At 42.4% G+C, this 14510-nt stretch overlaps 1 pseudogene; it reads left to right on the top strand.

Moving 5' to 3' along the window:
* Positions 1-8976: 8976 nt before the first annotated feature.
* Positions 8977-12028, top strand: LOC133741494 (trimethyltridecatetraene synthase-like; annotated as a pseudogene).
* Positions 12029-14510: the final 2482 nt, after the last annotated feature.

Here is a 14510-nt window from a genome sequence, read left to right as displayed (position 1 = left end):
GATCTACAACATCGAGTATCGATTGTGATTTTCAAGAATCTCAGCAAAAGTCCTCGCCACGAGGCACAAAGAATCCCGCGACGAGGTTGGTGCTCTCCTCGTCTATAATCGCTCGACAGAAGTCAGGTCAAGGGACACCCCCGACGACCGCACCCGACGGTGCTGGCACGCCCGCGCAAGAAAAGAGACTGTTGACTAGCTGCAACAAAATTGGAGCCAAACATTTTGGCACGCCCAGTGGGACCACATCAGAAGTTTTTTCTCTTGAAGCACATTCAACCACCGGCCTTCAAAACAAACATTTTGGCACGCCCAGTGGGACAAGGTTAGAATTTTTTTTTCTTTTCTTGAAGACATTCAACCACCGGGCTTCAAAACAAACATTTTGGCACGCCCAGTGGGACTACACTAGAGTCTTTTTGCATTTGTTCGCCATCATTGAGATGCTAGGGGAAAATCTTTACCAAAAGAAATTCCTAAAGTAAATAGATGGTCAATGTTGCCACCACTGGCGATACTGCCATTAATGATGAGTTTATGCCTATTCCCATCCCAGAGGGGGCAAGCATTGAGGAACAGCTAGCGATCATCATGGCCAACATCGAGAGGCATAAAGAAAAGCGAGCCAGGGACATGGCCAGTTTGATCGCAAAAACAAAGCAGAGGTTTCGCGATTAGGACCAACAAATTGAGCAGAACGCTTGTTAATGCTTGGATCCGTTGGGGATCTAATTAACGATAAGTAAAGAGAGGGAGAGGGAGAGGGAGAGTGACACAAGCGAAGTATAGTGGTTCGCCTCCCGCCTTAGCGGGAGACTACGTCCACTTGAATGTTTAACTAGTGTGTTCGGGCCTTGCGGCCCAAAGGGATTACAAAAGATGTAATGGGATCGTGTTTAAGTGGGAGGAGGCATTCCTTTTATAGGTGAAGGAATGCTTCTCCTTTACCTGGTTTTCGATGTGGGACAAGCAAATAACTATTCTAGTATAGGAATGCAATATTGTGGATGCAACTTGGCATGGCCGGAAAGGTGGCTTCCCGGCGACGGATTTGCGACTTCCGGATACCGCAGCGTAGCTTGAACATAGGGCTACAAGATGCAAGTAGCGGTTGGGCCTCACCATGGCTTGTGGGTGTCCCAAAGAGGGTGTTACTTATGCTTGGTGAGATAGCAAATACTCCATATTGTTGGAGGTATGTACAACGCTCGAGAAGCTAGAGAACAATTCCATAAGCCTTTCTTGAGCAGTGACAAACAGACCACTCAACATGCCACGAACATCACATCTGAGTTCACAACCTTACGCGAGGAAGGTTCCAGCTTGGCTAATTCGCAGCAAGGCGAATTGGAACGCCAAGAACCTGCTCGCAAAGAGGTCGTTTCTGAGACTAACTTACCTATAGGTGGCAATCAACGTAAGGGTCTCACTGTTGAGTCACAGCCTTACACAGAGGTTGTGCATGGAGAAGACGGTCCACAAGAATGTTTTTCTGACAATGAAATTGTCTCTGAACATATAGCTAATTTCTCCACTGATCAAGCCAAATACGTGGCTACTGATCAGATGCATGGGGGGCAAGATATGACCCATGATCATCCCTTTGATCAAGAGAAGTTGGCGACAAAGCCGATCTTGGGACACCGTCATCTCCCAAATTGCAATTGAAGATCATGCCTCGTCAACCAACAAAGATACTTGGGGGGCAAGATTACCCCTCTCACGAGCCAAATTCCTCCAAATTCTTCAAAGAGAAGTATCTTTGTTCTTTTCCTACAAACTCTCACAGGAGGGATTTTTACCCTACAAATTTTGATACATCGGAGCTTGGAATGAAGCATAGATGGCCTCCCCCGTGGTCTTCTAGAGGTTAGCCAAACGTGGTGCTGCTAGCTTCTTTCTTTCTACACATTCACAACATCAAAACATCTCTAAGATGATCTAAGTTCTCTCTAGAGCAACCTCTCTAAGAGCAACTCCTCTCCTTCTCTTTCTCTTACCGGTGATCACACTCCTAGTCCTAGTCTTCTCAGAAGCCGACTTTCAGTGCCACTAAACCCTCTGCCAACGTACTTCGGTCCTAGTCTCCTCGGGAGCAGACGGTAGTGCCGCAACCACAACTGTTACAGAACCAGCCAAGCAAGGGTAACGCCCTAGCAACCCAGCCAAGCTAAAGTCACGCTTTAGCAAGTTCTCCTCACTTCCCAGTGGTTCTCGCTCTGCTCGATCTACAACATCGAGTATCGATTGTGATTTTCAAGAAGCTCAGCAAAAGTCCTCGCCACGAGGCACAAAGAATCCCGCGACGAGGTTGGTGCTCTCCTCGTCTATAATCGCTCGACAGAATTCAGGTCAAGGGACACCCCCGACGGTGCTGGCACGCCCGCGCAAGAAAAGAGACTGTTGACCAGCTGCAACAAAATTGGAGCCAAACAAAAGGGTTGCCGAACACAATGAGGAATGAGAAAGCATTAACCCTAATCGAACGAGCGTTGGGGGATTTTGTTCAAGTTGATCAGGGGGCGGTGCTGAGAAAGGATCCGATCTAGAGGATCCGTGTGATTCAAGATATTCGCCGGAGGATTTGGGCGCCGTGGAGGTTTGAATTCTCGCCGGTTGTGTCTGTGATAGTGGAGCTCCAATGTGAAAAGTGCCATGGGCTATGTGTGGCATGTGGATTCTTCGGCCATGGCGGTGGTCCCTGTGACAAGAAGCTGGAGGTGGAGGCATTGTTGCTGACGGTGTCGGGCCAAGATGCTCTGGAACCGAGCTGTGAAGGTCTGGAAGCAATGGCAGGACCACAGGCGTTTGTGGAGGTAGTTATGGGGCTGGAGACGCCTTCTGAGGTGCCGGCGGAGTTGGGTTTGGTGCCAAAGGTGGTTGGAGAACCTGGGTCAGCCGTGGGTGGTCCGGCGTTGGGGGCTGCTGAATCTGCAGCTTTGGCTGCTTCGGAAAAACCGGCGGGAAACCCTAATTTTGAATTAGGGTTGACCGCAGGTTTGACTGGGCTGCAGTCCTTTTGGCCGGGGAGAAGTTCTGATGGGGCTATTAGGCCGAGGAGCTTTACTGATGGCGCTCTGGGGCTGTCTGTTGGGCTTGTTGCTGAAAAAAGCCCAAAGGGGGCTTTGGGTGTGAGAAAAAAGATGTTCAAACCTAGCTTGGCAATTATACCACGGGAATTCCAGCTTGGCGAATTGGTGGATGTTCCGATTTTGATAGGGACAGCTCCAAAGAAGAAGGTCGTCCATATGGACGCCGGGCTAAACATATATTGTTTCCGGAGAAAGCGGAAGGTAATAAAGCAAGTGTAGATTTAAGCTCCAACCCGAATGGGAAGGAGCTGTTTCTTGTTTGATTGTTCAGTTCAGGGTTTAAGCCTGTGTGAGGATGGTTAAGTTTCTATGAGTCTTTTATGACGTTTGTAGTCTCTTTCTTGTACCACAATTGCGTGTTTGGCAAGTGAGAGCTAGTTGAATGATTTCTATCCGTAGGAGGCGAAACTTTGTCATTCTTGGATAGGCTTGCTTAATTGTGAGCTTCCCAATGATGTTAATTAGTTTGCTTTAACTTGGATAGGTTTTACCGGTTTTTCTTGCTGGATTTCTTATGTAAGCTGTGTAAGCTATGGCCAATTGGTTGTTGATTAATGAATAACAGTCAACTTCTATTCAAAAAAAAAAAAAACTGATCAAAAAACTGATCTTTATAAGGTGCAAACTCTATCTCTATCAAGAATCACACCTGGCTTCATATAACTAAGCATATAAACATGATGTCATGATATAGTATATACATAAATTAATACACAATTAGCTAGATATACATGTATAATGTATGTATCTATACAAATATCTGTCACATAAAAGTTCACATCCTTGCCTCTTCACCTTATTGTTAAAGCTTCATTTTTTTTTTTTATACAATTTGTTCAAGTTTTGTTTGTTCATTATCTATCTACTTTATTTTGCTCATTACCAAAGTGAATGTATTTAGTTCAAGATCTCCCGCCCCAGTTGGCTCATAATAACAGACTCTACAATCTGGATTTGACGAATAATGTCCTCACAGAATGGCCAGGTCTGAAGATTAAATCCAAAAAATTGAACCTTTTGTTTGTATAATTTAGCTTCCTTATTTGACTTTATTATGGAATTGTCTGTTATATTCCAATGTAGGTGTTTTACCCATTGATCAATCTGAAGAATGTCAATCTACATACTGAAAAGAATAAAATAGCAATTATGTCTTGCCTTTTCTTCTTTGTATAAAGAATTTGGAGTGGAATATACACATGCTATTATGTTTAGCATTATCATTTAATCTTCGAGTTTTGTAGTTACAGTACTTTAATTTTTGGTTCATTGTCAAAATGATCTTAATCATATAAGTCAATGTCATTCGCAAGGTTCAAATAAATTAAGCCTGCATTAAAGTGATCAAGTAAGGTTATATGTTAGTCCATGCACATTTCAGCTTACTTATGAACTAGGAACAGGAAGTTTAATTACGGCTTCCTGGAATGAGAACAGGAAGTTTAACTATATATAAACCCTAAAGCTTGCTTTGCTTTGATTTCGTTTGTAATAGCTGAGATACTTTTTATCTTTTGCACAATTTTGAATACAAAATTTCCACTATTTCTACATTCTTTACAACTGATCATCTGTATTAAATCTTTACTGGTGATTAAATAATCTTTCAAAGTATTGTATTCATGAATCGTACTATCTCCTAGAGTCAAGAACCTATCCATCCAAGCCAGCCAGCAAAATTTAGCTAGGATTATGAATGAGTCCTACCAAAATTTGGCTCGCTGTCTTAGATGGATCACTTCTTAGCTCGAGGAGATACTACCATTTATGAAAACAATCAAAAAAAAGTGACAAGACCTCCTTTTACAAGCAAAGTTACACCACAACAACACCTGAAGCTGAGCAACAGCAGCATGAAATCAATATTGTATTCTATTTATAACTTCATTAAATCATATACATCAAGTTTGATTTGAAATTATCAATCCTGTGGGGAAATTTGTGTAACATATGCTAATCATACAGCTAAATAATTAAAAAGTTGTACCGACCTCAATGGCTACGTATACCTTTTCAATTCTTTAACTGCATGATTAGCACATGTTACACAAATTGTCCCACAGAGTCATAAGTTCAAGTCAAACAAAATAATGTACAACAATAAACAACTGGCATCTCTTCTTTCAAACAGTTCGCATTTTTTGATGAAAATTTATTTTGCACTTATTGAATTATATGGATGCATCACTTTGAAAATTTATATGTTCCAACTATTCTTTGCTAATTGCTATATGTATGTTGATTTGGTTCATAATTTAAGTCTCGTAGCAAAGCGCGGGCACGCTTTCTAGTATATTTATATAGCCAATAAATTAAACAACTACCCCTGTTAAGAGATAATGCCTCTCTCTCTCTCTCTCTCTCTCTCTCTCTCATGGTTTCAGTCAATTCAAAAGGGATCTGGATCACAAGATCTGCTAATTCAATTCTAAAGGGTATTGGATCTCTTGGAGTTCGATCTTAAGAAGCTCGTCGGTGCTCATATTGGAAGCGATTGGAGTGAGGACTAAGAAGAGGTGGCAGGTGGTTTTTCGGCCGAGGGATTTGAATGATTTGAGAGTGGATTTGCAAAATTGAGATTTTTCTTTACATGAATATTCTACGAAAAGGATGAAAAATTTGTGCAATACATCCAACAATACGATCATGGAAGCTGCTGAGATCTCTCCAAGCTTGTAGGTTTGCCTTTTGATTTGTTCCATCGATAAGGATTGTTGGTTTACCACTATGCTCAAAAAGATCTTTTAACATCTTGTAGTTACTAAGTTATAAGCTTGAATGATCTACTACTCGGATACCATCATAAGATTTGATTTTAGGTTACCCCGTACTATTTCCAAGAACTTGATGAATATTTTCTCTTAATATTGCAGGTCTCAACAGATGTGGCAAGAGCTATAGGTTGAGATGGACAAATTACTTGAGATCTGATATGAAAAGAGGCAATTTTTCTCAAGAGGAGGAGCATATTTCTATGAACAATTCTCAGGTTCACCCCTTGGGTGAATTGGCATATTCACCCTCTTTTGTGGTTAACGCATAATAACATTATAATTTTCTAATCCAACCATTCATGTTGTATAATGTAATACAAATATTAGCTCTGTAAAATCGATATATCTGGTTGAAACACAAAAAAAACGATTTGGTAGATGAAGAACGCGCTTGCACGCGCCTGAGAGATTCCACGAAGGTTTCCCCCCCAGTCCGGCGGCGTGCCCTTACGCCGTCGTCGAACGGGCCATTGTCGACTCCATGTGGGTCAGGCGTGAGGCCGGGTCCCTTGATCAAGTTCCGATCCGGGTGATTACGGTGGATGTCAGGGAGGTGAGGGTGGGGAAGTCTGCGACTTTTGGTTGGTACTGGTACTCTCTTCGATGGCCTAATCAGCGGCTTAGAGCACAGATTCGGCGGCGGCCTAGCGTACTGCGTACGGCGAGGCGTGGCAAGGGGCGCGGAGCGACCCGATCTGGGTTGGGTCATCTGATCCTGATCCGGGTTGGAGTGCTCCCACACGGATTCTCCATGGTGCGACGCAGATGGTGCTTCTTCGGGGCTGGGTTCCAATCTGGGATGGCAATTCTCCTGGACGCGTCGATGGTGACAGGTCTTTGTCTGCGTTCTGGAGATGGCGGCGGGGCGGCGCTGTGCTGGATCCGACGATGGCTGCGGTGGGTTTGGGTCAGGCCCGATTGACTAGTTGTGGGTTTCCTTCCCCCTGGATGATTATTGCTTGGGCTTGGGCCCCTTTTTTGGGCCCGGTCTAGGCTACCTATTTTATTTCTTTTGTTAGTTTTATTTACAGTAGCTGTTTAATTATGTCGCGTCTTTGGCGTGAAATAAATCTCTACACTTGTTGTGGAGGACTAGTCGGGTCTTGTGCCTGAGTTTGCACTCAATGTGTCTTGTCTGCTGTAGGTAGGCAGCGGTTATTTTGCTTTGTCAAATGGTTGCTACCGCCTAGTGGCAGGGTGAGACTAAGTGTCGTCGGATTTATTTTTCGGCGGCAACATAGTAGGAAAGCTGTGCTAAAGCCGGTATTTATGCTATGTTGTAATCGGGTTACATATCGAGTTATCTTTCCACAATGTCACTGCTATGTTAAAGCAAATGGAGTAGCTATTTGTGCACTCTTTGCTAGTTGGTGCTTGTTAGAATACAAGTCTCCTGTAGAGATTTCTGATATTATTTCAGAACATACTCTAGATGCTTATTGTAATCAGGGGTTTAGGCTCAATGTCCCCCCCTTGTATTCGACAGTTTCATTAATCAAGACTTGAGGGCAGCCGCACCAGCCCTTTTTTCAAAAAAAAAAAGATTAGCTCTGTAAAAAATCAATCAAATTGAAGACCTTTTAGTTATTCATTTCTATGAAACACATGGACGGTTCATCATAATAACAGTAAGTGTTGTTAGAACCGTCCATTTGTTTGATTCAATTAGATAATTAAATTATTTCTGATTCAATTGATTTTTTACAGAGATGATATTTAAAGGCTAATTTAAGATATGGACCGTTGGATTATAAATTTATTAAGTAAAATTGAGTTAATCGACAATGGAGGTGAATATGTTTGTTCACCCTAGGGGTGAACCTAAGAATTGTTCTATTTCTATCCTCGGAAACAAGTATTTAACAAAAAAAAATATTAAAAAAATAAAAATAAAAACTCTTAACCCACCCCACCCTTACATATGTCAGTGAGAATCGAACCTATGACCTTTACAATGTTGGAATTATAACTTACCAATGTGTCACAGCTCACCGAGGAAACAAGTATACTTCTTCAACCAATTTCCTCTATCCAATCATGTTCATTTCTATCTCTATGCTTTGAATATCACAAACTGACTCGTTTTATTTGTAACTACAAGATGATCAGCAATTGCAACACATCTAGACGGGTTAACTGACAATGAGATCAAGAATTTGTGGAACACTCATTTGAAGAAATAATTTATCCAGATGGGGATTGATCCGATGACTGTGATTATATTAATTAATCTTTAATACTGTATCATGTAAATTAAGAAAAACAAAAATGCTAAAATCATACCCGTAAATACAAATGGTGAAATGAATTTTTTTAAAATCTCATCAGTTCACACTAATATTAGATACAAAATATTTTTAATGATATATTGGTATAGTAATGGGTTCCACTAAAAAATCCATACTGATTTTTCTATCGATGGGGAAAGACCAAAGACCACCCCACTAAAATAAACAGACATTACATCTATGAGTGTAGGGTAGCTATTGAGTTTCCCACACAGATTTTAGTAGCTATTAGGATTTATACCCACTAATTTCAATCAGTGTGTATAGCTCCTTTTGCTAGTAGTGAGGATAGCTTTTTCTGTTCTTGTTTTACAATTAAGCAGGCCTTTGTTGCTATACAACTCATGTGTATGGGTAAGATAAAAAAAAACTAATATAATAACAACCTCATATGTATGGATGCAGGTGATCTATGGTCTGTGTTATAAACTACGTACTCTATGTTTGTTCAAATTGAGAGTCATAAAGCCAGTCGGTATCTAAATTAAGAGTGACATATAGAGGTGCTTAAAAGAGGTCTTTCTTTAGAAATTGTTAAACTCGTTGGTGGAAAGCAGCCCACTCCCTTTCTTTAATGGAAAACTAGAGCTGCTCAAGGACAGCATGGGTAATTAATTAATCACAAACCCAGTTGGTAATGGTACCTCACGTTTTTTTGGTGTAAAAATGGTACCTCACTTGGGAACAACGACAAACTTCAACAGTGTCAGATTACAGAGGAGACAGAAGGCAACGACTCTCCCAAGTTCCTTGAATTATTATAAATGCCCCTTACCACAACTTCAAAGCTTCACTACTCACTACTCACTACTCACTACACCACAAACCACCACAACACCAAAAATGGAAGGCACTGCTTGGGTTTCCTATGCCGCCGCGTGGCTGGGAGCTCTAGCCCTTGTCCTGTTTTCCCTCCATCTCCGCCGCCGAAAACTCAATTTACCGCCCGGCCCAAAACCTTGGCCCATCATTGGAAACCTCAACCTCATAGGCCACCTCCCTCACCGTTTCTGTCCATGCACTTTCCCAAATATATGGGCCCATCATGCAGCTGAAATTCGGGTCCTTCCCCATTGTCGTGGCCTCCTCGGTCGAAATGGCCGAGGCCTTCCTCAAAACTCACGACGTTACTTTTGCCGACCGGCCCAAAATGGCGGCGGGAAAGTACACCACCTACAACTACTCCGACATCACTTGGTCCCCTTATGGCCCATATTGGCGCCAGGCCCGTAAAATGTGCATCATGGAACTTTTCAGCAACAAACGCCTACACTCCTACAGTCATATGAATACATAAGAAGAGAAGAAATGAGTGCTTTGCTTAGAGGCTTGTATGAGTCCTCCAACACTGAGCAAAATGTTAAAGACCACCTCTCCACTGTGAGTCTCAATGTCATAAGCCGAATGGTGCTTGGAAAGAAGTACACAGACGAGTCCAAGGATGCGATAGTGAGCCCCGATGAGTTCAAGAAATTGCTTGATGAGCTGTTCTTGCTGAGTGGGGTGTTGAATATTGGGGATTTCATTCCTTGGCTTGACTTCTTGGACTTGCAGGGGTATATAAAGCGAATGAAGGCTTTAAGCAAGAAGTTGGACAGGTTCTTGGAGCATGTGTTGGATGAGCATATTGAAAATAAGAAGGCAAACGGCTTTGTTGCAACAGATATGGTGGATGTGCTTTTGCAGCTTGCTGATGATCCCGACCTTGAAGTTAAGCTTGGGAGGCATGGGGTCAAGGCCTTTACGCAGGTATGATCATTTCTCTATGCAATAATACTAGCCTTATGGAAAGTAAAAATTAATATATAAAACAACAACAACTCTCAAATTTTAGTCAATCCCCACTAGTGACAATGTTGGTACGTGTATCATAATATTCTTACCTCATAGTCCAATAGACAATATATGCATCTGTTGTTGACTTGTTGGTTAGAGCTTCCCCCATTTTTGGAATATATGTAGTTGATGATATGAAGCAAGTGTAGCCATTCGGAACACGTGGATTACTAGCTTTGATATTAGAGAAATTCTTAAATAGGGGTGTGGTAGGACTGCCCAATTAAAAACTTTGTATATCTCGAAATTATCCCTCTTTCAATAAATCAATATGACCCAAACACCCCTCTGTAGGGCTCTGATTGGGCAGTCCAAACACCACATGGTACGGCTGCCCAACCTAAAAATCTATCTTGATGATATTATGTTAAAGTTTGTGCATTTAATCTAAAATCGATTAACAATAAATCAAAATATGAAGTGTTAGATATTTATATAAAAAACTAGATTGGATTTGAAATTTTATGCTTTCTCCATATTGGTATATTACTCTTGATTTGTGTTTTTGTTGTTGTATTTCATTAGGACCTAATTGCTGGTGGGACAGAGAGCTCAACCGTGACAGTGGAGTGGGCAATCTTGGAGCTTCTAAGAAAGCCAGAGATTTTCAGGAAGGCAACCGAGGAGCTAGACAGGGTGATTGGAAGGGAAAGATGGGTGGAAGAGAGAGACATTGTTCACTTGCCATTCATTGATGCCATTGCCAAGGAAACCATGAGGCTTCACCCTGTGGCACCCATGTTGGTGCCAAGACTAGCACGTGAAGATTGCCAAGTTGCTGGGTATAACATTCCTAAGGGCACCAGAGTCCTAGTGAGTGTGTGGACAATAGGAAGAGACCCTAACTTGTGGGACAATCCCAATGAGTTCTGCCCGGAAAGGTTCATTGGCAAGGACATTGATGTCAAAGGCCAAGACTTTGAGCTGTTGCCATTTGGGTCAAGAAGGAGGATGTGCCCTGGTTACAGTCTTGGCATTAAGGTTATTCAATCAAGTCTGGCTAATATCTTACATGGGTTCACATGGAGATTGCCTGGGAACATGAAGAAAGAGGATTTGAGTATGAAGGAAATTTTTGGGCTTTCGACACCCAGGAAGTTTCCCCTTGTTGCAGTCGCTGAGCCTCGTCTTCCACCTTATCTTTACTCCCAGTGATTAGTTCTTGGTTTGAGGCTTTGAGCTAGTGTTATCACCTTCTTCAATAAATCAGTCCTGGGGTTTCAACTTCTACTACAATTAAGTATAAGTTTTCTGTAGCTGTATTTGTGTCTAAATTCGTATTCACTTCCTCAGTGAACATGGTAAAAGTTACATCTTCTAAATTGTTTAAGGAAAAAGAGATTTGAGAGAAATTGTAGAGAGAAATGTAATCATATTATTGAGAATAGGAGCCCTATATATAGGGATTACAAAGTACTAGTTCTAATGTTACAAGGAATACCAATCCGTGTAGGATTGGGAAATCTAGAACCTTCTCTCCTATTGCTACTCCTAGTTTGATAAGGCACACTAAATCGATATTCCTTCAACACTCCCCCTTGTGCCGCTTCAAACTTGGTGGTGACGCTTCATCCGTTGCCTCGTTAAAAACCTTGCCAGGTAACAAAAACCCTGTGGGATAAAAATAACCCTGGTCGAAGGACAAAAAGAGCACAACACGTCCTTCACTCTTCGAGATCGAACATGTAGACATCATAACTCCCCCTGATGTCGATATCTCCCCCTGATTGCTACAATCGTGGGAGTTCGGATAACTTTCTCAATCCGATGCTCTTCACATGTTTCTCGAAGGTGGATTTAGGTAACGACTTAGTGAATAAGTCTGCTACATTATCCTCTGATCGGATTTGATTCACTTCAATCTTTAGAAGTGATTGTTGTTGCTGATTATAAAAGAACTTAGGCGATATATGCTTGGTGTTGTCGCCCTTGATGAAACCTAACTTCATTTGCTCAATACAAGTTGCATTATCCTCATAAATGCATGTAGGTTCATCTGTGGTAGACTTCAAACCACAACTTCCTTGAATATGTCGAATCACTGATCTTAGCCATATACATTCACGAACGGCTTCATGTAGAGTAATAATCTCTGCATGATTCGAGGAAGTAGCGACAAGGGTCTGCTTTGTAGACCTCCAAGATATCGCAGTGCTTCCCATGGTAAAGACATAACCTGTTTGGGAGCGACCTTTGTGAGGGTCAGAGAGGTACCCTGCATCAGCAAAACCCATCAAGACATCATTGTCGTTTTGATGGAGGGGGATAGAGTGAGGCCGGCCACCCTTGGTGATGGTAGCGGCGTTGGCGGCTATATGGCCGGTCACTTTGTCATGGTGGACGGCGGCTCCATGCCGAATGGGGTCCGATCCCATTCTTCCGTCATTCCTCTTCTCTCTGTAGGGATAAAATAGGCCCATATCAATCGTACCTCTTAGGTATCGAAAGATTGTCTTTACACCAATCCAATGGCGGCGTGTTGGCGCGGAGCTATGTCGAGCTAACAAGTTCACTGCGAATGAGATATCCGGTCTTGTGCATTGAGCTAAGTACAATAATGCGCCTATTGCACTTAAATAGGGCACTTCGGCCTCTAATGGTTCTTCGTCCTCATCCTTTGGACGAAACGGATCTTTTCCAGGCTCAAGACTACGACCAATCATGGGAGTACTCACAGGCTTTGCTTTGTCTTCATTAAAGCGCCTTAGGATTTTCTGAGTATATGCAGACTGATGGATCAAAATCTCATCACTACGGTGCTCGAGTTCTAAACCGAGACAAAACCGTGTTTTCCCAAGATCTTTCATCTCAAATTCGGATTTCAAGTATTTAGCAGTTTCCTTCAACTCATCTTCGAGTTCCAATTAGGTTCATGTCATCGACATAAACTGCTACGATTGCAAATCCGGAACTTGTTCTTTTAATGAACACGCATGGGCATATTTCATTGTTAATATATCACTTCTCAATCAAGTAGTCACTTAGACGGTTATACCACATCCGTCCGGATTGTTTTAATCCATATAGTGAGCGTTTTAATCTTATTGAAAACGCGCTCCGTGGTTTAGAGCCACTTGATTTGGGTAATTGAAGTCCATCTGGGACCTTCATATATATCTCTGAATCTAGATCCCCATAGAGATATGCTGTAACCACATCCATAAGCTGCATGTCAAGTTTTTTTCGGAAACTACCAAACTGACAAGGTAGCGGAACGTTATAGCGTCCATTACGAGAGAATATGTCTCCTCGTAGTCGATTCCAGGGCGTTGTGAGAAACCTTGCGCCACAAGGCGGGCTTTATATCTTACCACCTCATTTTTCTCATTACGCTTTCTAACAAAGACCCATTTATGGCCAACAGGCTTTACACTTGGGGGTGTCTGCGTTACAAGCCCAAATACCTGTCTCTTTGTTAGTGAATCCAATTCAACCTGGATCGCATCTTTCCATTTAGGCCAATCTGCTCTTCGTTGACATTCTTCAACAGAGCGAGGTTCGATATCATCATATTCTATAATTCCTTTTGCAATATGATATGCAAATGCATCATCAATCGCCATAGAATTTCTATCCATCATCTCATGTACACTAGTGTAATTTATGGAGATCTCTCTATTCTCTGGAGTTGGTTCTGACATTGGAGCGTCCCCCAATGATGTCTCTTGGACATAACCATAATCCGGAATATTCTCATGAGATGGATTATTCACATCGATGATTAATGGATTATTTTGTGCCAAACTCGCTTTCTTTCTTGGGCGAGAATCCATCGAACCTATAGGCCTCCCGCGCTTCCTGGCAGGAGCCATGGGCCTAGCCATAACGTCACCATCATTGAGAGATGAGACGTTGGCGCCATGCTCATGCATTCTTGAGTTGGCGTCATGTCCTCTACTTTTAGGGACATCAATCCTTGCAGGCACGTTTGCAGCAGGTATGTGTGATCTCGTCACTTTCGCGATATCAGAAAACGCATCAGGCATCGATTCTGCTACGTTCTGAAGATCGAGAATTCTCCGCACTTCAAGTTCGGACTGTGCGGTTCGGGGATCAAGATGAGACAGAGTGGGGACAGACCACGACAATTCCTGTCGTTCCTGTTGAACATTGATGTTCTTATCTCCCCCCCTAACGACGGGAAGACTGTCTCATCGAAGTGACAATCCGCAAATCTAGCGGTAAAGAGATCGCCTGTCAAGGGTTCTATGTAGCGGATAATCGTTGGAGAATCATATCCAACATAAATGCCTAATCGTCTTTGAGGACCCATTTTGGTGCGCTGTGGAGGCGCAATTGGCACATAAACTGCACACCCAAATATGCGTAAGTGTGAGACATCAGGCTCATACCCAGTAACCATCTGGGACGCAGAGAAGGGTTGAGTGGCAGTGGGCCTCAAATGAATAAGCACAGCTGCATGCAATATTGCATAGCCCCAAGCAGAAATAGGGAGATTGGTGCGCATTACCAATGCCCTAGCGACCATTTGTAGTCGTTTTAATGGCGGCTTCTGCGAG

Source organism: Rosa rugosa, chromosome 1 (genome assembly GCF_958449725.1).
Source record: "Rosa rugosa chromosome 1, drRosRugo1.1, whole genome shotgun sequence".
NCBI classification, from domain to species: domain Eukaryota; kingdom Viridiplantae; phylum Streptophyta; class Magnoliopsida; order Rosales; family Rosaceae; genus Rosa; species Rosa rugosa.
Note: the sequence above shows the minus strand (reverse complement) of the source record. Positions and strands in the feature narration are given on the sequence as shown.